The sequence below is a fragment of the Camelus bactrianus genome, chromosome 5 (assembly GCF_048773025.1).
Source record: "Camelus bactrianus isolate YW-2024 breed Bactrian camel chromosome 5, ASM4877302v1, whole genome shotgun sequence".
NCBI lineage: Eukaryota > Metazoa > Chordata > Mammalia > Artiodactyla > Camelidae > Camelus > Camelus bactrianus.
The window spans coordinates 98,270,466-98,292,280 of record NC_133543.1 but is presented as its reverse complement, the minus strand read 5'-3'; the positions used below and the strand labels follow the sequence as shown (position 1 = coordinate 98,292,280).

The following is a 21,815-nucleotide window of genomic DNA, read 5'->3' as shown; positions in this document are numbered from 1 at the left end:
GGGCGCTCGCCTGGGGCGGCCGGCGCAGATGCCGCGCGAACCGCCACGGAGGCTCCGCAGGCCAGACCCCGGGTGGGTCCCGAGAAAGGGTCGAGGTGGGGCACGGGAGGTGGGGGTGCGGGGGCGAGGGCGAGGGCGAGGACGCCTCACCGTGGCTCCCGGGAGGCCGGCGCCGCCGCGGTCCCGCAGTTGCTAAGGAGAATGCTCTTCCGGGTCATGGGCGCGGCGATACAAAGAGGAACGGTGGCCGGAATGAGACAAGAGTGGAGCGCGTGACGAGCGCGCGGCGGAGGCGGTGGTCGCCAGTAGTTCCGCTGCGGCGGCGGGGCGGCGAAAGCGCCTGGTGGAAGGGCGACTCGACTTCTCTGGCCTGGCCTCGCAGAGGCGGCTGGCTGTAGCCGGTGGCTCGAGCTGCCCGGTACCGTGCTCCTGAACCCTCTCAGCCCCGGTCCTCAGTGCTGTGCCCCAGGGCTCTCACCCCACCGGTGCCGCCAGCCCCCGGCTTCTAGCTCCGGAAGGTAGCCACGCCAGCCCTCTCCAGAGACAAGATTTTACTCATGCCATGATTTACTCCATGCCCAGTTAGTGAGCACTTGCTCAGGACTAGGTGCAGGGCTGGCCCTAGGATACAGCGGTAGACAACCCAGCCGTGGTCCCTGTCCTCCTGCCGGACAAGCTGGTGAGAGGGCAAGCAGGCAGTCCCGTGCTTACGGAGATGCATGAAGTGAAGGAAGTTAGGGGAGCCTGCCCCTAGGGGCCTACCCAGACACAGGTGGGGAGAAGCTGATGGTGGAGACTTCAACCAAGTAAAAGGGGCAGGGAAGAGGTTTCAGGGAAGAGTGTAGGCTCCATTGAAAAGCCCACTAAGTTTCGTGCAGCCTGCCCAAGGAAGTGTGTATAGAGAATGGTTAAGGATGGAACCTAGAAAATATCAATATTGTAGGTGTAAACAAAGGAAAAGAAACCCCCAAAGAGCAGGCAGAATTTGTTTGAAAGACTGCTGAGGAGACAGCAGGAGAATTTCAGTAAGGAGGTGATCACCAGTGTCAAATGCTTTCAGGATCCAGAGTGCAGTGGTGACCATAGAAAAGTCAGAATCAGGAATAGGTTGTCAAAGTTGACAGCGCTTGAATCTGTGTGGTGAAGGAGCCCACCACCAGACGCTCCTTAAACAAGAAAAAGAGATACCTTAAATTGTTTCTGAATGCTTCAAAGTTTTCAAAAGCACTGTCATAGTACTTGCATATTTCAGGATTCCTCAACTAATAACTGATCTCCTTGAAGGTGAAAAATATTTGTTGTTTAACCTTGCATCTACCCTGCCTGCCACAGACAAAAGCCTCAATCAATTTTTGGTTTAAAAAATAATAGACCCATGAACCTCTGGTTTTTAATGTTCACAGAGGTCCCTTCCCAACCCTCAGCAAAACTGTGATGTAGGCAGAACTTGTCTGTTCAAACTGTACAGGGTGGAAGATACTCAGCAGGGGCAGGAAGCAGAGGGTTGTGGAGTTCCAGGACTTCAGTGGGTGGGAGGGGGCCCAATAGAGCCAGAGATGGGAAGATCCAGAAGAAGAAAAGGACAACAGATTGAAAACATAGAAGCTGAGCTTTCAGGATCAGAAATGGAAGATGAAGCCAAAAGTAGAAGCAGGGATAGAAGAGCAGGAACAATTTTTATACATAAGTCCAATGGGCAGATCCCACTGAGATTGGACTGCTAGCAGAAAGTGTAGTGTCAGTCAGTGTGAAGGCTAGAGGGCTAGGTGGGCATATCCCCATATCCTCTTAGTGAACTGAGCCCTGGGCTTCCTCATGTGGGCCAGCGGAAAACCACAATACACTCTGGAGAGACTTGGGATGAGAGGCTTGCCCCACAAGCGTACCTCCAGTCCGTACCTCCAGTCCATAGCTCCAGTCCATTCCCATTATAACAGGTATTACAATAAGCACCCCCAAAAGAGAAATATTCTCTGAGAGACTAATAAATCTAACCACAGTGGATATAACTGGCCCTCTGTGGGAGTAAACCATGAAATTCGAAATATGTGGCTGAAGAGTTTAGGAAAACCCAACGTATCAGCCAAGAAGGCATAGGAGTAACATCAGCAAGGCAGGATCAGAAAATGGTTACAATTTGGTAAAAGAAAGCTAAATCAATTGTTTTGTGAACAGAAGGGACAAAGTCAACTTGTAACCTAGAAAAAGGAAGCCTCAAATACATGAATTATAGTAAAGTCTATCTCATTCTCCTGGCAGCCTTGAATACAGCATCTATTCTAAAGGACTGTGTTCTGTTGAAGGGCCAAGATGATTCTTTAGACTCAACCTAGCTAGGGTTCTGGGAGATTGCAAGGGTGCCTCAAGAGATAGAAATTTATCATTGCTATGAAGGGCATATTTTTAGAGAACTGCAGGGAACTGCATGTGAACTCTATACTTCCAGGGTGGTATGGGCATGTATGTTCCAGATGATTTGCTTTGTCTGACTTTGGTCTCTGGATGATGGGTGGCCAACTAATGATGCAAAATGCTTTGAGGAATACCCGAAGACCCAAGATATGAGTGGAGGACCAGAGTTACCATGCCCTGTTCATATGTGAAGTAAGCCATATGCTGCCTCCAGAAGAATCCCATTTTGGCATTAGAAGGGACAATGCCTGTTATGAAGTCCAAGCTTTGGTTGTCCCAGAGTTTCCATGCCAACCCTGATTCCAAACCACCACCATATCCAACTTGGTCTTCTCCTGGACTAGCATCCACCCAGTCACAAAGCCAGTCACCTGGGACTCATCCTTGACTCTGCTTTCCCTCATCACCACACTCACCCTGACAGCCCAGTGTACAAACAAGTCCTGTAGACTGTGTCATTCCCCTCCCCCAATTCCCCTGCCACGATTACAGTGAAAGAAGCAAATAATCAAGCAACTCAGGTTCAGTAAGAAGTGTTGCAACCTCAAAGATAAAACAAGGTGATAAATGTGTGTGTGTGAGAGAGAGAGAGAGAAAACAGTGTAATGATCAAACACCACAAGAACTTCAAGGAGATAAGGTGGAATAAATTCATTCAAGAGCATGTTTTGATTGCCTTCCACTTACTAATTTCACCTTGAGGGAAATAAAAGATAATGAAAGGTCTATTAAATAGGTTAAAGAAAAGCTTAGGTAGAATTGACTTTGTTCCAAGAACCCAAGTGAAGGTGTGCTTGCTGGCCCAGGGGTGTGACTTTGGAAGGCCCTGGCTCAGCTGTGGGATGTATTAAAATGTCTATACCTGTGCAGGTGGTGCACTGTGGGCTGTGGGTGAGCAGAAAGTGTGCCTCGTCATCACCATATCAGTTGTTCTTGGCTTCCTCAACAGCAGCAACTAGACCCACCCAGACCACTGTTTCCAACCTGTAGTCTTTCATTATAGTCTGGTTTTGTTCTTGTCTCACTTTAAACTTAGTTTTTAAAAATACCTTTTTCTTTTCCTTCTATCTTCATAGTGTTATTTTTACCCTAACTTTTAAAAAATAAATCCTTCTAGAATATTTTTTGCTTTGTGGGTATTAGCCTTTACCTTCTCTCTTACCTACTAGGTCCTATTTAAAATTTCATCTTTTGAGGGGAGGGTATAGCTTAAGTGGTACAGCACATGCTTAGCCTGCATAAGGTCCTGGGTTCAATTCCCAGTACCTCCTCTAAAATAAATAAATAAATAAACCTGATTACCTACCCCCCCAAACTAGCTTGAGCTACTGTGAGGTTAGGCATTACCTAGGGCTTTTAGTTTATTAGAGTAAACATGCCCAGTAAAGACTGTGCTTTATCTGTTGAGGGCTCACAGCAGACATCTGGGAGCCCAGGAATGGGGGTCATTGACTTTGAAGGACATCAGTTGGCCCCACATTTAGGTTTAATTCTTTATTTTCTAGTTCTTTGCTCTTTTTTGGGAGGAGGGGAATGTAATTAGGTTTACTTACTTATTTATTTTTAGAGGAGGCACGGGGGATTGAACCCAGGACCTTGTGTATGCTAAACATGAGCTCTACCACTTGAGCTATACCCTCCTCCCCTTTCTTTTGTTTTTTATTTAATTTCACTTATAGTACTTAAAATGTAAATCTTAGAAAATTCTCTCATTTACAATTTTATTCTTTCTAAATTTTTATTCCCACATCTTTAGCCTTAAATTTGTCTTAATTTTTTTTACTCTCTCATCATCTTATTTTAATCTTTTCTTTCTCTGATCTTCCATCTTGCATATTTTTTCTGATTTTGAACTTAAATTACTCAGCAGCTGCAAATGTCATCTAACAGTCATTTCACTTTGAATGAGGAAAATAATGAATCACATTAAATTCACCAAATGCAGAATGCTTTATCCTTTGCTTTGTTGGAGAATTTACTGCAGAGGGAGGTCTTTATAGGACAAGATTTACTTTTTTCCTGTGCCTTGTCTCCTGCCAGATACCAGTCTCATATGAAGCTAGTGTAACAGAAAAAGTTCTCTAATGTTGCAAATCCAATACAGCAGCAGTGCAGCATAGCCCTTAAGACATGAGGAACCAAACTGCTGGGTTCAAATCCAGCTCCTCCAATTACTGGCTGTGTAACCTTGGGCAAGTTACTCAATGGCTCTGTGTCTCTGTTTTCCTCACCTACAGAGTATAGATGATTATAACAACTCAAACGGTTGATATGAGATTTAAATGAATGAATATGTGTAAAGCATCTAGAACAGTGCCTGGCACATAGTAAATATATGTGTTTGCTAATATTATTCTTTCATAAGTGGTTATCCTATGCAGTAGTCACTCTTAGGAGTATAAAATAACCAGGTATCTTGTAGATGATTGTCCTAACTGACAGAGCAGCTGTTATTTTACCATTTTATTTTTCCCCTTGGAGCAGACCCTGTAGCCTACCAAAGTTCTCTTTGGCACTTTCTCTTCCTAACCAAACCCTAATTTTTTTTTCAGATATCAGCACTCCCCTAAGGACTTATCTGTGGGGTGGGGGTGGGGTAAAATTTTAGTAAAGAGTGACTCTGTTTCTCCGTTTCCAGTGCCCAACTGCTGACTGAGTCTCTGCATTCTAGAATTCTATAGAGAAAACATGTAATTGATTGACTCAGGCCAGCCTAAGAATTGGGTTAGGAGTCTGCTGGAGCCAATCATCTGAGTCAGGGAAACAGACTCAGGTCTGCTCAGGTCTACACCTTCCTTAGGGGCTGTGCACGCATATGCACACTTGAACTTATTGGAGGGGAAGGGAGTGAAATTTCAATGAAGGAGTAATGATCATCTTATGCAATCTATAGCCTATATCCACAGATATGCATACCCTAGCCTGCAAAGCAGTGATATATAGTTGTCATTCCAGTGTGACACTCATATTTTAAAATATTTAACTGGAGAGAAAATTTTTCAGAGTGCCAAAATCAAACCAAGGGGATTTGATCAAGGAGGACTTCAAGAAGGTGAGTGAATGACAAAAAGAATTCTGAATCTATTTATAAGAAAAACATTTTTGAATTAGAATAGATATAAAGAAATATGCACAGTCTGTTTTTTGTTGGGTAAGTGAAAATATAATAAAACATTAGAAAGTTGGCTTGTTTGGAAAATGTTACATTTGATCTCACTTAAATGAATCAAAAATTACAGCTTCAAATAGAAAGTCTATATTAAGTTAAAGAGAAAGCAAAGAATTTTATTAACTGAGAAAAATACAGAATAACACAATTACAACAATTATGAGATTACATATAAATGCACTAAATTCTCCTATTTAAAAAACCAGAATCATAGACCAGATTTAAAAGACAAAATCCACACCTATGAATTTTATTTTTTAAAAATTTACAGTAAAGGGAGATAGAATAATTTAAAAGCCTGTCTCAGATAAATTATGCTTGCACAAAAGCAAGTGTAGCGGGTCCCAGCTTGACTGAATAAGTTATGTTCATCCCAGGATTCCGGCATACCTGGGCATGCCCTGGACACCAGTGGCAGGACCCACTGGAGGTCTGTTTTCTTGAGAAGATAGCATCCTAGGGAAGAATTCCTTCCTCAGGCAAAACCAAAGGCAAGCCCAAGGACAGCAGGTCAGCATGATGCTGTGTGCAGCAGGGAGGTTGCTGGGAGAGAAAGTGCCAACAAAACAAGCTGTTTGGCCTAAGGCAGTCCTGCTCTGTAGCTTTTTAAAAGAATGAGGCACAAGCAAAAGAAGGGTGCTGTTGGAGCACGTTGGCATAAACTCTCCACAATACTCCATTCATTATCCCCAAACACAGGTTCTGCCCCAGCCCCATGAGGGATCGTCAGCAAGTCCCTACACCTCAGGGGCCTCCATTTCTCTTCTACAAAACGGTGATCAGAGGAACTGATCCAAAAAAGGAAAAATGGGGAAATAGAGAGGATTTCTCAAGTGCACTTTAAGCTTTCACAAAAATTAATTGCAGTTTTGAAGATAAAGCTATTCACAATAGCTACAAAGGTTTTACTCATACATCCTCAGACTTCCATATGGTAAAATTGGAGAGAAAGGCAATCCATCACCTATATGCACATGACCAGGCAAGAATGGAATAAAGACTCCCCAATGGAACAATTAAGTTGAAAAGGAAACACGAAATATGGGGATGTTATCTTAAAGACAAACAAACAAACGGATCCCAGTACATAGCTAAGCTGTGTTGAAGAAACTTTGGTATCTTTCTTTTTTTTTTTTTTTTTTTTTTTGGTACCTTTCATACTTATGGCAACAAGAAAGAAAAAGGGAAAAATTATCAACTAAATCTACACCTAAATTTTTAGAAAAGATATAAGTAACAAATTTAAACTTATTTATAAGTAATAAATTTGAAATCGAATAAATTATTTAGAAAATATAAGAATATCTGCTTAATATGCAAACCTGAGATAAAAAATAAACTAATATATTATTTCCAAACTACTAGCATAGCCAATTAAATACCCAAGAGAATACAAGAGAAACAAAAATCAAGACTATATGAACACAAAAATGTTTCAATTATTGTGAAATACTATTCAAAGTTAAACTCTAATAAATTTTAAACATTAAAAGAAATTAATAATTTTGAATAAAACTAACATAAGAAGAAAACTCAGAATAACAGGAAAAGATCAACAGAAGGGAAAATTCATAGAGATTATGGAAAACCTACTCAATGAAGATTTGTAGAATCACTGAGTGAATTTTTTGAAAAAAAAGCATCTAGATTTGATAATGCTGTCATTAGCACTCTCAATACCAAGTAAATAAACAATAACCTAATTCATTTTGTAAGGCAGATATGTTCACTTCCAACCTACTTGTAAAGATAAAGATTACAATACATAGGTTCAAAAATTTTACTTCATATGTAACTTTACCAGTTTTGCATGTTTATTTTCATTTTATTCTAGTATTGGTAATGTATACTTATGTTACAGAGTTGCACAATGTGCAACAGTTTAAAATTCCTTCTTCTTTTATAATTTGTACCTTAGTATTTTCCATTTCACGTGAGGAAGTAGCTAAAAATTTATGTGTATCTCCACTACCCAAATTTACATAAGTAGGTAGGTAGGTTTGTACAAACATACATACATGCATAGATACATAGATAGATACATGGGTAGGTAGACAGACAACTGGATTTGGATTGGAATATGCTTTTTTGAAATTTTTAAATTGAGACATAATTCATATAACTTAAGATTCACCATTTTAAAGTGTACAATTTAGTGGTTTATATTATAGTCACAATATTGTACAAACATCACCACAATGAATTTTAGAACATTTGCATCACACCAAAAAGAAAGCCCATACCCGTTAACACCCCCCATTTCCCTCCCATCCTTCCAGCCCTCAGCAACCATCAATCTGTTTTCTGTTTCTATGGATTTCCCCATTCTGCACATTTTAAGTAAACAGAATCAGACAATACATGACCCCTTGTGACTGACTTCTTTGTCTTAGCATAATGTTTTCAAGGTTCATCCATATTTTGATACAAATCACTACTTCATTCCTTTTTATGTTTAAATAATATTCATGTATATATTCATATGTACATATATATATAACATTTTGTTTACCTGTTCATCAGGTGATGGACATTTGGGTTGTTTTCAACTTTTTGGCTATTATGAATAATGCTGCTATGAGCATTCAAGTACAATTTTTTTTACAAAAATATGTTTTCAATTCTTTTGGGCATATGCTTAGGAGTGGAATTGCCTGGTCATGTGGGCTGGGTCATATGGTAACTGTGCCATTTTACATTTCCACCAACAATGTGTGAGGGTTCCAATTTCTCCACAACCTTTACAACATTTGCTACTTTCTGTTTTTTAAATATAGACATTGTAGTGGAGCAGTATCTAGTAAAGTGGTATCTAATTATAGTTTTTACTTGCTTTTCCATAATGGCTAGTGATGGTGTTTATTGACCATCTATATATCTTCTTTGGAGAAATGTCTATTCAAGTCCTTTATCCTTTTTAAAATTGGGTTATTTGTCTTTTTATTGTTGAGTTGTAAGAATTCTTTATATATTCTGGATACTAGGATCTTATCAAATACAGAATTTGCAAAAATTTTTTCTCATTTGGTGGGCTGCCTTTTCATTATCTTAATAATGTCCTTTGATGAAAAAAATTTTAAGTTTGGTGAAGTCCAAATTACCTATTTTTCCTTTGGTTGCTTGTGCTTTGTGTATCGTATCTAAGAAACTGTTACCTAATGCAAGGTCATAAAGATTTATACCTATGTTTTCTTCTAAGAGTTTTATAGTTTTAGCACTTATGTTTAGATCGTTGATCCATTTGGGGTAAATTTTTATCTATGGTTCAGGAAGGGGGTCTAACTTCACTCTTTTGAATGTGGTTATCCAGTTTTCCCATCACAATTTGTTAAAAAAGACTATTCTTTTCCCATTGAATGATCTTAACATTCTTGTCAAAATCAATTAATCGCAGATATATGGGTTTATTTCTGAGCTCTCAATTCTATTCCATTGATCTATACGTCTATCTTTATGCCAGTGCCACATCGTCGTAATCACTGTAGCTTTGTAGTAAGTTTCGAAATTGAGAAGTATGAGTCCTCCAATTGAATATACTTTAACATTGCTGTGTAACTTTTTCACTTCAAAAACTTGAAAATATTCACATCAACATGCCAACAAATATAATCCTATAGCATCAATTTAAATAATATATAGTATCCCATGTGAATTTTCTGTTAGTTATTTGACCAGAATTACAGCATATTGTTAGATACATAGATTATTTCCAATCTTTTGTTATAATAAACAACTTAATTTTTACTTACTCAAGACTTCTCTTGGGTGCAATAAATATATATTCCTCTGAGTATATTGTTTTTTTCATGACTTTATCCAATTCTCTATTAATGCCTTCAATCCAACTAAATTGTAAAGTCTCTTATTGAAGTGTAATTAATATTAACCATTTTCTGTCATTCTTGCTGTAAACAATTTCCTGTCCATTTTGTCTCATTTATTTTTAATGTACAAGAATGGAACAGCAGGCAGGGCATCATGCTGCTCAGAATATTTATTTTGGAAAAAAAAAGAAAACTGAAACAGATTTTCAATCTTTCAAAAGTGGCTTTTTATTCTGCTTGGGAGATTGTAGTCCTTGTTATATCTATATCTATATCTATATCTATATCTATATCTATATCTATATCTATATCTATATCTATATCTATCTATAGAGATCTATAGAAAGGTAATACACTCATTTAGTGCAAAATTCAAGAAGTCCCAAAAAGTAGCCAGTAAATAAATCTCCCCCGTCCCTGTCCAACATCACCCAGTTCCCCTCTCTGTTACCAGTTTCCTCCATCCCAATATCCATCATTCATCCATTCAATTGACAATTTCCTGCTGCCTGCTCTGTGGGAAGACAACCAGGTACAGTCGTTCAGAGGTTTGAATCCCACCTCTACCACCAACAGCACATGGCCTTGGGCAGACCATTTGGTCAAGCCTCAGTTTCCTGATCTGTGAAGTGGTGAAGTAGTGATGATTACCTCATGCATCACTGAGAGGATATATATATGTACCTGGCAGAGGCCTGGGTGCTTTGGATACCACTGTGAAGCTAGATGTCATCTGTCCTCAAGAACTCTGTTCAGGCACCCCTCTCAGGTCTACGTATTAGTTCCCCCTTCTTGTTTTCCCCTCTGTAGATCAGGCTATTTCTCTGGCTGCTAACTTAGAATCTATCATGTCCCCTCTTCCCATGGCTAGGAGGCCTGTCCACAGGGCCAGCCCTGCAGACAAACATGAGATGGAAACCTGGGGCTTTCCACTGCCTCATACTGTCCATGAGAATTTTCAACTAAATTCTCAAACATATTCACCAATGTTATCTTGTCAGATACTGTAAAAACATTTACACTTTGGGCTCAATGTTATGGATGGCAAGTATTCAGCCATGGGGGAAAAAAGATAAACAATGAACTCATTCAAATTATTCAAGCTCATTCAATTATTCATAGTTTTGTTTGCCTTGAAAATAGTCACTGAACTCTGAAAATACTGGTCAACATCTTCCCTACCAGCTATGCCATCTACCTGCAGAGAAGAGCAAGTTTTCAGTCTAAAAATACCTATATTCAAAAGTGGGTTAATTTTTTAACAAAGCATTCTCGTGCTACTGAACACAATAAGAAAACACACTCAGAGAAGGGCATCTTCTGAAGGATGGAGGGGTTCTTAGAGGAGACCAAGGCTGGCACATTTGAGGGATTAGCAGCCTGAAAGCCAGTTTCTCCCTCCATTCCTCCTTTTGGTTCCTTCTGCCTCCAGAGAGCTGCTACTTGGGAGGTGACAAGGCTGTCTCCAAACCACCCAGCCTCAGGAGGAAGTTGAGAGCTTTGTTCCCACACTCCACCCACCAGGTAGGTCTCCCTGCCAGCCCAGTGTCTGAAGGTGCAAGCAGCTGGTCCCAGGAGGGACCACCCTACCTCCCTTGTCTCCAGGCACAGTAATAAATACACTTTATCCAGATCAAAGGAGCTGGACTAGCTGGATCTTGGGGAGCAGCTCCACCAAGAACTGGGGTCTTTGTGGAATTCCAGCTGAAAAGCCTATGGCCTTGTGTACTCAGAACATCCCTAGAATGGCCTCCCAATATCTAAGGTCTTTCTCTTGGAACTGGCTGTAAAGAAACCCCAAAGGGTCCATCTTCACAGCCCAGAGCTGTGACCAGTAAGATTGGCGGGGTGGGCAAGGAGTGCCCGGGGCAGCAGCAGCAGGTGTCCATGGTTACTTGGCTGTTCTGTATGAACAAATACCCTCTTAATATGTGCCTGTTTTTTCTGAGTCATATAGGGGAATTTTTAACAATGTACTATTATTATTACTTTAAATCTATTTGTCTAATCCAGATAGTTAAGACTTGTCTCTATAATTTTTGTCCATCTCAGAACTGCCTGTTCTATTTTTTCCAATCTGTCTAGTCCTTTACCAGTAATATATCCTTAATTAGTATTTATAACAGCACTTCTGTATCTAGGAGGACATGCCTTAAGACTTCTTTTCTTAAAAAATTGTTTTGACCATTTTCATGAATACATTGTTCCTAAGAAAATTTGGAATCAATTTCTCAGCAATCACAAAGATACTGAAATTTTGTTTGGAATCATGTTAAATTTATGCAGAACTTAGGGCAGGATTAGCATCTTTATAATACTAAATCTTCCCATAGAGACATGTGATACGGTTCTTCATTTATTCAAGTGTTCTTTCACATCCCATAACATTAAATAATGTTTAATTTTTGATATGATTATTGTTAATGGGCTTTTTAGATGTATTTGTTGATAGGTTATTGTCATATGGGAAGGTATGTCACTTTTATTTTTTTAAATGCATTTTGTATGGGGCCACTTTTGTAGTTCCTTTGAAAGATAATTTCATTAAACCTAATAATAAGGATTGGAAAAGAGAAAATTTTACTATCATTATATGCCAAGATTTTACTATATACCAAAAAATTCCTCCCCAATAACACAAATCAAGAAAATAGAGTTAAAACTATTAATACAGTAAGAATAGTTATTAGTCTAAATTTTAAATTAATCTGTAAACATTAATAGTCATTTATATGTCAGCAATAACCAGTAATAAAACATAATTTTTAAAAATCCACAGCAAGAAAATGCCATTTTAAAAATTCCATTTACTGTGACCATAAAACCTATAAAAAGCCAGAAATAAGTTCATAAAAATGTGTAAGACCTATATGAGAAAACTTTAAAGCTATGGAAAATGGAAAGGCACATCTTGTCCTTAGATGGGAAAACTCAATATTGAAAAGATGTCAGATTGTCTTAAGTTTACATGTAAATTCAACAAAATGCCATAAAAAATTTGGGGGACTTGGATAAATTATTCTAAAGTTATTCTGGAAAATAAATATGGAAGAAGAGTAAAGAAAATCCTGAAAAAGATGAGTATCTTGGGACTGATATACCCTACTAGATATTAGAATGTATTTTTAAACTACAGTGACTAAAACAGTATGGTCAGGAATAAGCAGGCAAAGCAACAAAACAGTCTTAAATTTAGCATAAGTATATAAGAGAATTCAGCATAAGAAAAGTGAAAGTTTAAACTGGTGGGAGAAAAACTTCATGTGCTACAAAACTCAGTAAATGGTATTGGGGCAACTGGCTACCCATTTGGGGTGAAAATAGTTGTATTCTTCCCTTTAAACCCAAATGAATTCCAGAAAGAATAAAAATATAATTTTTTTAAAGTACAGTGTTCTAAAATTAAAAGTATATACAAGCACACCTCATTTTATTGCGTTTCACTTTGCTGTGCTCTGCAGACATTACTTTTTTTTTTTTTTGATACTGCATTTTTTACAAATTTAAAGTTTGTGGCAACCCTGCATCGAGAAAGTCTATTGGCAGCATTTTTCCAACAGCATTTGCTAACTTCGTGTCTCTGTGTCACATTTTGGTAATTCTTGCAATATCACTAACTTTTTCATTATTATTAATTTCTTATGGGGATCTGTGGTCAGTGATCTCTGATGTTACTGCTATGACTCGCTGAAGGCTCAGATGATGGTTGGCATTTTTTAGCAATAAAGTATTTTTAAATTAAGGTATGTACATTTTTAAGACATAATGCTATTGCACACTTAATAGACTACAGTATAGTGTAAACATAACTGTTATGTGCACTGGGAAATAAGAAAATTAATTTGACTAGCTTTATTGTGATATTCGCTTTATTGTGGTGGTCTGGAACCAAACCCACAATATCTCTGAGGTATGCCTGTAACATTTCTATAATTTTGTGTTACAGTCACAGAAGAATAAGATTCTTGCCTCTGGTACACTTTTCAAAATATCAAGTGAATTTATCCTTTCCAGGGATGTAAACTTGTCCAAAGCATGAACTTATAATAAAAATATGGAGAGAAGCTCTATTTTTCATAGGTAGGTACATCATAAGAAGGAGGTTTCTTGGAATCAGCTAAACTCAAAGCTCCTAGCCAGATAAAGTGAATTTTCAAAAGGCAATCATGTCTCCAGGTTTTGATCAATTTCAGATGTTATGGAGGTAAGTTTATGGACTTTCTGAATCCATTCCTAGCTCTTTCCCTGAGGAACATCAATTATTTTTCACAATATCAAAGCCAACGTAATGGGAAAGTCATAGACTTCACCTGCTTAGCAGACAAGTGGGATCACACATACATTCACGTCCAAATTACCCTAACTTGGAGACCTCTCTGCCTTGCCAGCAAGAAAGCCAGTTGATTTGAGGGTATAGCCTCCCCTAATACGTCAGGTCCTCCTGTGGTGCTTGGATATGTCCCTGAATCTGTCCTGCTGCTCCTCCAGCTGCCTGCTGGGGAGGCAGAAATATAGTCCCTCAGGGACAAAAGCCTCAACCACTTCAGGCCTCCACTCCACCTCTGCTCCCACCCTCAGCCTCACTCACTGGCTTTGGTGCCCCCATCCCTGTAGCCCCCACGTCTGAGGTAGCCCCAGCTCCCTGGCTCTGCTGACCTCACAGTCAGTAACTGCAGCTCCAGCCACAGCGAAAGCTCCAGCAGCAGCTCCAAAACCCAGTCCCGATGGTGCTAGTGCCTGATTTCTGCCACCCCTGCTGCCACTGGGGAGATCGGCACCCCCACAGGGGTCCTTGAGGTGAGAGGGGAGGGGAGAGGCTGTCTCCCCACTACCAGAGTGTCCAGAGGAAGCACCAGCACCCCCAAGGCAGCACAACCTTTCCAGCTCACACACAACCAAGTCCCCCAGGGCCCACCCATGGTGCCAGCATGCTTGTTTGACCAGAGATGGGAGTGAGTGCCTGCCTTGGTGGACTTGATTCCCTACACCAGGGCACAGAAACACCAGGGAGACACAGGCTGGGGGGTTTCTTTCAGGACTCCCACAAGTCCTAGTGCTGGTTACTCTCCACTTACCTGCTCACCTCCCAAATCCATCTCTTCATTCTTGGCCCTGCTCAGCCGTGGTTCTGGCAGGGATTCTGCCCCTGGAGCTGAAGCCAAGGAGAGAGCTTTGGCCAAGGTGATAATGCACCTCAGATCTTTTGATGAAGTAGGAGAGAACTCTGAGTGGCCAAGTGACAGAGAGCCCCACTGCTCACCGAGGTCCAAACTTGGGTCACAGTGTGGACTTGCTCTGCAATACTAACATGCAAGAGATGCCACATTTTTCTGTTTTGCTAAATCCGATCAAATGTGGCTCAGCCTTCAACTGTTCTGTGGATAGGATGGTCAATTTCATCATTTGGAGGCGTCACTTTTCTGTCCTGGGATTCCCCAAGTGTCCTGGGGGAAGGGGTATTGGAATCAGGTTCACATCAACTCAGAAGGTCCTTTAAATAGTACTTTTAACCAAAGAAAGCAGTCCCTGCCAGAATCGTTACCGAGCAGGGCAGAGAATGAAGAATCAGTGAGGATCTGCCCCCGTGTGCTCAGAGAGGAGCTGAGTTCCTGACACAATTCTGGAGTTTGCTCCTTAACCCCACAAGTCCCTGGGCCAGGCTGTTTTGGTTACAGAGACATTGATCAGACGTAGCTCAAGTGGAGTAATACAGTTGGACTCTGCCCTCCTTTCTCATTAAGTTTCATTTTGATTACTTGATATCTCTTTTGGGTAAGCTGGATGCTCATCTTTCCCAGCTGCCACCCACAGAGTACTGTATAGAAAGAGTGAAAAGTTACACATCTCCCTGCAACACAGACTTACTGCCATGAGCTAATATGGACTCATAAATGGCTAGGACTGCTATCTAAGTACTGCCAGGAAAAGATGGCTAAACATCAGTAATTTTTTTAAAAAAATCATGCTTTCTGGACAAAGCTTTCTCAACTGATGACAGGCTTATAGCGAAACAACTTAATAAAAGAATTCAAAATATTTAATTACTGAATCTGGCAGTGTGTTTTGTAAATAACATTTGCCTGGAGGTTTCATCAAGAAATAATATTGTCTAAAGTTAGATGCTTTATGCTTTATTAGGATTTTTTAATGATTGTGGTAGGTGATTGGTAACACCTGCTTTAAATTTTTCCATATTAAAAAATAAAGCTGGATCCCTACCTCACACCTTAATAAGTTCCAGATGGATTAGAAGTAAAAATGTACACATACACCAACACATACAAAACTCCATAAAAGTACAAGCAAAAAAGTGATTTTTTTAATATTGGGAGGTGAAAAGGTAGACCTTTCTAAAAATGACACCAAAGCTAGCAACTATTCAAAAAATATGATGGATTTGATTGTATAAAAATTTGAGATTTTTATATGGTATTCACATGTATTTAAAAGTCAAAGCATATACAACAAGCTTCTTCTGCAGAGTATAGGGAACTACATTCAATATCTTGTAGTAACCTATAATGAAAAAGAATATGAAAAAGAATATATGTACGTATATGTCTGACTGAAACATTATGCTGTACACCAGAAATTGACACAAAATTGTAACCTGACTATACTTCAATTTTTTATGAAAGTCAAAGCAGAAATTGAGAAACATCATTTTGACATGTGAGAAACAAAGGCATAATGTTGCCAATATATGAATAACTCTGACAAATCAACTAGGAGTAAAAGAATAGTAGGAAAATGAGCGATGGATATGAAGTGGAAATTCACCAAGCTTTGCAGATGGCCAGTGACCTCATGAGAGGATGTTCAACCTCACTGGTAGCCAAGGGAAGATTTAAAAAAGAAAAAAAGGAAGAAGAAAGAAAACCACACATGCTATCACCACAACAAAACTTATTACAAAACTCCTGGGATTGTCTTTCCTCACCCCCTAGATGAACAAAGATTTAAAAGATTGTAAAACCAGTGTTGGTGAGAGTGTCTGAAAAGGGCTTCTCACACTGCTGGTGGGAAGGGTGTAAGTATGCATAAACTTTTTGGAGAGCAGTTGATCATATGTATCAGAAGCCTTTTTAAATGGATATTTTTTGACCTGGCTCCTGTTATCCATGATGTGGCCTTGAGGGAAGGGACACAGTGTCCTTTGGCTACTCCATCAAGAACATGGGACCAGCTCCTCTTAAATCCCCCAGCAGAACAAAGGCCAGGCTCTCTGAAGGTGCCGGCCACTGGACAGCAAGCCCAGCACAGACAGCGACATAACAGCCACGGTAGGCCTGGCCTCAGCCCAGGGTCACTCACTGGAAGCACCTGCTTCCATCACCCTCCTCCAGAACTGGCCCAGGCCTCTCCTTACAGCAAACTCAGTCCCCTCTGACCCAATCATCAGCTCCAGAGAGAGGACATTCTCCTGCCACCCTCCCCATTCTTCATCACCTGCCTAAGAAACACTCCATCACTGCAGGGGCAGCTCCTCTCCCACTACCAGGATAGGGTCTGATTCTCTGGCCCCGTTAAGATAATCACAATATTCTGCAAGATCTAAGCTCACCTGTGGTCATGTTCTTACATTTATAATAGTAAAAATATGGAAACAACCTACCAATCTATCAATAAGGAAGTGACTGAATAAACTGAGACTGCCATACAGTAGAAGGCTGTAGGAAAGGACGACATAAACCAATACATATTTACGAGGAATGAAGAGGATGGAAAGATTACATGAGTCAATCCAAGTGCTTGGGACAGGACCCACCAGCCACGTACAAAATGCTCAAGAGTTGTGGTTAAGGGGAAAAAGAGGCTACAAAACAGTGTTATGTTTCAATCACATTTTATTATTAAAATATATACATCTTTAGGAATTTATAGACAGAAAAACACATGGAAGGATATTAACTGAAATGTGAACAGTTTGGGGAGTGGTGGGCTTACACATCCATTTGCATCATTTATATGGTCTATGTTACAATGATCATGTAATATTCCATTTTTTGGGAATGATTCAGGAAATGGACAAGAAAAAAGATTTCCAGAATTTTCTGGTCAACCTTATCTTAACATGAAAAATCTTGACCTATGAGCTTGGTAATGCAGCACAGATTACATACTAATTAGGAGGAAAAAAACCCTATTTTCATTTTTTAAAGTTAGAATAAAATAAAATAAAAGCTTTCATAATTTTTTAAACATTACGATGCTTGGGGCTTGCTTGGGGGGCTGTGACTCCTGGAAGTTTATCTGCCACCACCCCCTGGGCTGGAAGGGACCAACTACTTTCTATGGAAAGTTCAGCTGTCCTCAGGTACTTCCCAGGTTCCCCTGGCTTCAGTAGGTTGAAACCCTGAGACAGAATGCCCATGAACAGCCCTAGGCTGACCACTATATACACTACAGGAAAGAGATTTCTTCCTTGCTAGTTCCAGAAAGAAAAAAAATTCCCTAGGTGTTCTTTGAAGGGCCTGGCTTGGGTCACATGCCCATCCCTGAGTCAATCATATGACCAGGGGGATGTGACCTATTGTAGACAACAGCTATTCTTCAATTCCCACCATCCCTTCCCCCACTCCTTTTGGTAACAGTAATCAAATTTCCTCTGGGGACTCACTCTTTCCTCATTTCGTAGGGTTCTGTTGGGGCTGTCAATCTCCACATCCTACCTCTTGGCCCCAGAGTTGAGCACTTGAGCTAAAAGTGGACAATCTGACAAAACCATCATCCTGGCCACAGTGGTTGGGGACTCAAGTCAAATGGGATCAGGTGGTCCTTCCTTCTGTAACATTTTGTCTAGATACCCGAGGAATATGTCTAAAGACATCTCCCTCTCGCCTCCACACCCCCCACCCCCTCCCCACTCCCCTATACATGGAGAAAGTTCCCTTGCAGTGGGAGAGAATACAGTCATTATGTAGAGGCAGAAGAGAGATGTGGGGAGAAAGAGAGGGACTGACATCATTTGAATCACTGTACCTGGCTGTGATTAGCTAACAGCCGCCCTCCATGGACTTCTCTGTTATGCAGACAGTAAAGTCCCTTACAGCTTGAGTTGGGTTTCTGTCATTGGCCAATTCAGGGACTTGGGCCTAGTGAGATCTGAACCATGTCTGTGATCAAAGGGATAGGTCATTGAAATTGGTGGACCCCCAAAAACCACAAAGTTGGAACAGAGGGGGATTCCCCAAAGAACAGGGTGCTGCAGAGGGACACAGCAAACAATTATGGCCGAGCAAGTATGGAAATGTCATTTTTCAAGTAAATAGGTGTTTTCTCTACTCCTAATAGCCTATCACAAATAAGTTGCCAAAAAATGAAAAGTACATAGAAATTTAGTTAATAAAGTTGCATATATTAAACTTTATACCCTACAGAGAATAGTTCCATTTTTAAGTACCCATGAAATAGTTACAAAAATAACATATATTCAGGTACAAATAAAGTCTCAGTGAAGTTCAAATCTTAGAAATATTGTAAGTTCTATTCTCTGACCACAATGCAATAAAATTAAAAATCCATAAGAAAAGTTTAAATGAAAATAAAATACAGCTAATTAAAATAAAATTTAATTTTATAAGAGTTTATGATGTAATAATAGCATTTATATGGAAAAGCAACTGTTCAGGAATTTTTGTAATTTTAAAGCAAAACCAAGAAAATACTTACCAGTCTATAGAACATATGTGGCAGTTGTCAAAATTTTATGGCAGAGCAGATGTGAACACATATTTGCATTTAGCATATAACAAATCATGTGGAAAAAAATGATGAAAGAAATAATTAGCACTGCATTCACACGGAAAATGGATAATAATGACATATGAATAGCAAACCCTTACTCATATAATTATCATAGAACATTCCAGACAAGTTAAAATTAAATACACATACATAGCCATTAAAAAAAAAACCCTACAACAAAAGCATATAAAAGTGTTTGCTCACCCAAACTACTGAGACACTGGTGTCAGGGCAAAGCATGGGTTTCAGCAGACAGACCTCTGAGATTCAGCCCCACCTGAGGTGCTTACTCAAATACTTAACCTCTCTGAGCCCAGTTCCTATCTGTACGCTGTAGGTAAAAACACCCAATTCACAAGAATGGAAGCCACTTTGTGGTCCACACTTTTAGCCGCTGTAGTAGATTTCCTCAGACTAGTGCTGGGGAGGCAGTGGGGCACCTCTGGGAACAGATAGCCCCTGGGGAGAAAGATCTGAGTCAAATGTACAAGCACATAAATAAAGAAAAGTATGGGAACCTATAGAGTATAATACATTTTTTAAATTTGTCAACGTCACTATATAAACACAAAGAAAAGCAATGGCGTGAAAGAACACTTCATGATAAATATGGAAAATAAAATATTTATGAAACTGATCTTTAAAATTTAAGAAAGCCTTTAGAAAGTAAAAGGAGACAACTTAAGGCAACTCTGAGGGTCTCTAGCAAGTACAAACAGAGGTGCGACATCAGCAGAGGAGATGGAAAAGAGTACACTAATATATACTAGGTCATACCCTTCAGCCAGAGCTGATGAAGAGCTGTCAAACCACAGCGTGCTCACATCATCACACCTTTCAACCAGCAATTCCTCCAACTGAAAGAAGAAAGAGAGGAAGGGAGAAAAGGGAAGAAGGGTGGGAGAAAAGAGAAAAACTATTTTACTGAGATATTTTTACCTGTATAATTTGTAAGCACTTAACACAGCCCAAATCTGGGCTATGAACTATTAATATTGCAGACTACTTAGATCTATGGAAACGGTTATACAAAATAACATTACATGAAAAAGTTGATCACGAGATATAATGTGCACACTGATTCTAACTAGGCACAAACGTTGCTGGTGTTGTGGCAAAGTGTGTTACAGCTCAGTGTTACAGTTCAGTGTTATAGCTCAGTTGTGACAGCAACCTGGATCTGGGTGAGAGACCAAGCAGCACTTGGAGGGTTGGAGAACTCAGGTTTATTATTCCAGCGGGCCCAGAGCAGTTAACACTCCAAGCTCTGGACCCTGTCTGTAGGTTGACACAGGCTTTTATAGGCTACCAGTCTAGACTTTGTAACATTTTGCAACATCGTATGCAAATAAGGTATAACAAAGGTGACTAATTAGGAACAAGCTTTGTACCAATCAGGAGTGAGGGAAATGTACCAATCAGGAGTGAGCTCCATGCAAATAAAGCACTACAAATGGACCAATCAGGAGTTAGCTCAGAGAACCAATAGAATTTTAGGAGTAAGTTCAGCTTTCCTAGAAGTAAGCAATTTCAGAGTTTAAAAAGCGAAATAATGCTGCAAGGCCAGGGAACCGAATGGTTCTGGCAAGAGGGTAGTGGCCCTGCCTGGAGGGGGTCGTGCCATCTTTTTCATGGGGCTTCCCACCTCACTGGCAGAATCTGAAAGCCCAGGGGAGCCATGGGTAGGTCATGTGATATTGGTGGAGGTACTTGCACATTTGCTGTTAGTTTGACACTGCTGTTGATCTTGCACTGTATCATTGGGTAAATATTCTTAAAAAAAAAAAAAAGATTGATTTTAAAAAGAACATTTATCATTCCGTGCTAATAAAGCATGACATTGCCCAGGTCATCTCCTGGCTGGATTCTTAGGCATCAGCCCGAGATTTCCTAGCAGAGTGAGAGCAGGTGTATGGAGGGCAGAGGCCGGGCAGGGCAAGCAGCAGGGCTTCTCCTGCAGCTGCCCGCGGGCTCCTGGCCTGAGCGTCTTATCGCATGACCTCATGTGAAAACCCCACGCCTCCAGGTCTCCAGCGAACATTTGCCATTCCTTTCCTGTCACCGCCCAGCTCTGCCCTTGTGTCCATGAGCTCATCACTGCTGGGCAGGTCCTCTTGAGATCAGATAACTGCTGGGGGCAGCTCCTTTCCAGCCTCCTGCCCCTGGCCTGTGCCCCTAGGAGACACAGGGCTGCCCTGACTCCTACTCTGGTTCCACGCAGAACAGAGAATTATGAGAGCTCAGCTGAAGTCCAGGAGGTAAACGGGCTCTCCCACTCCAGCCCTGCCCCCATCATGGCCTGACCTTGCTCTCTGGGCTGCTCAGCCTCTGTGACCAGGCAGACCCCTGCCCACGTCTGAGTCACTGTCGTTTCTCAGTCCCAGAGTCTGTGCAGCCCTGGGCCCGGCAGCCTCCTAGGTGGGTATCAACCATAGGAGACGCTGGGAGAGGGGATTTGGATGCTGTGAAAAGGCAGAGAGGGAGGTTCAGCCCAGCCCGGGTGCTGGCCTGTTTCCCTGGCAGCCTCAGGGCTCCCCGCAGGCTGATATGGGGAGGGTTTCTCTAGGTAGGTCAAAGCTGGTTCATTCATGGATCTCAGGGATGGGGGACTCACTGTGTGCCAGGCCACCCACTGCTGGGAATCCAGGGTGAGTCCTAGTGCT

The 21,815-nt window shown here is 40.7% G+C and overlaps 1 protein-coding gene across 2 annotated transcripts in view; it reads right to left on the bottom strand.

Moving 5' to 3' along the window:
- Nucleotides 1-282, bottom strand: part of DIS3L2 (DIS3 like 3'-5' exoribonuclease 2) — a 321,952-nt gene extending 321,670 nt beyond the window's left edge. For both annotated transcript variants that reach the window (XM_074364485.1, XM_074364486.1), the window contains exon 1: nucleotides 151-282. The gene's annotated coding sequence lies outside the window, so the exon portion shown is untranslated. The remainder of the gene's footprint in view (nucleotides 1-150) is intronic.
- Between the last annotated feature and the right edge of the window lie 21,533 nt (nucleotides 283-21,815).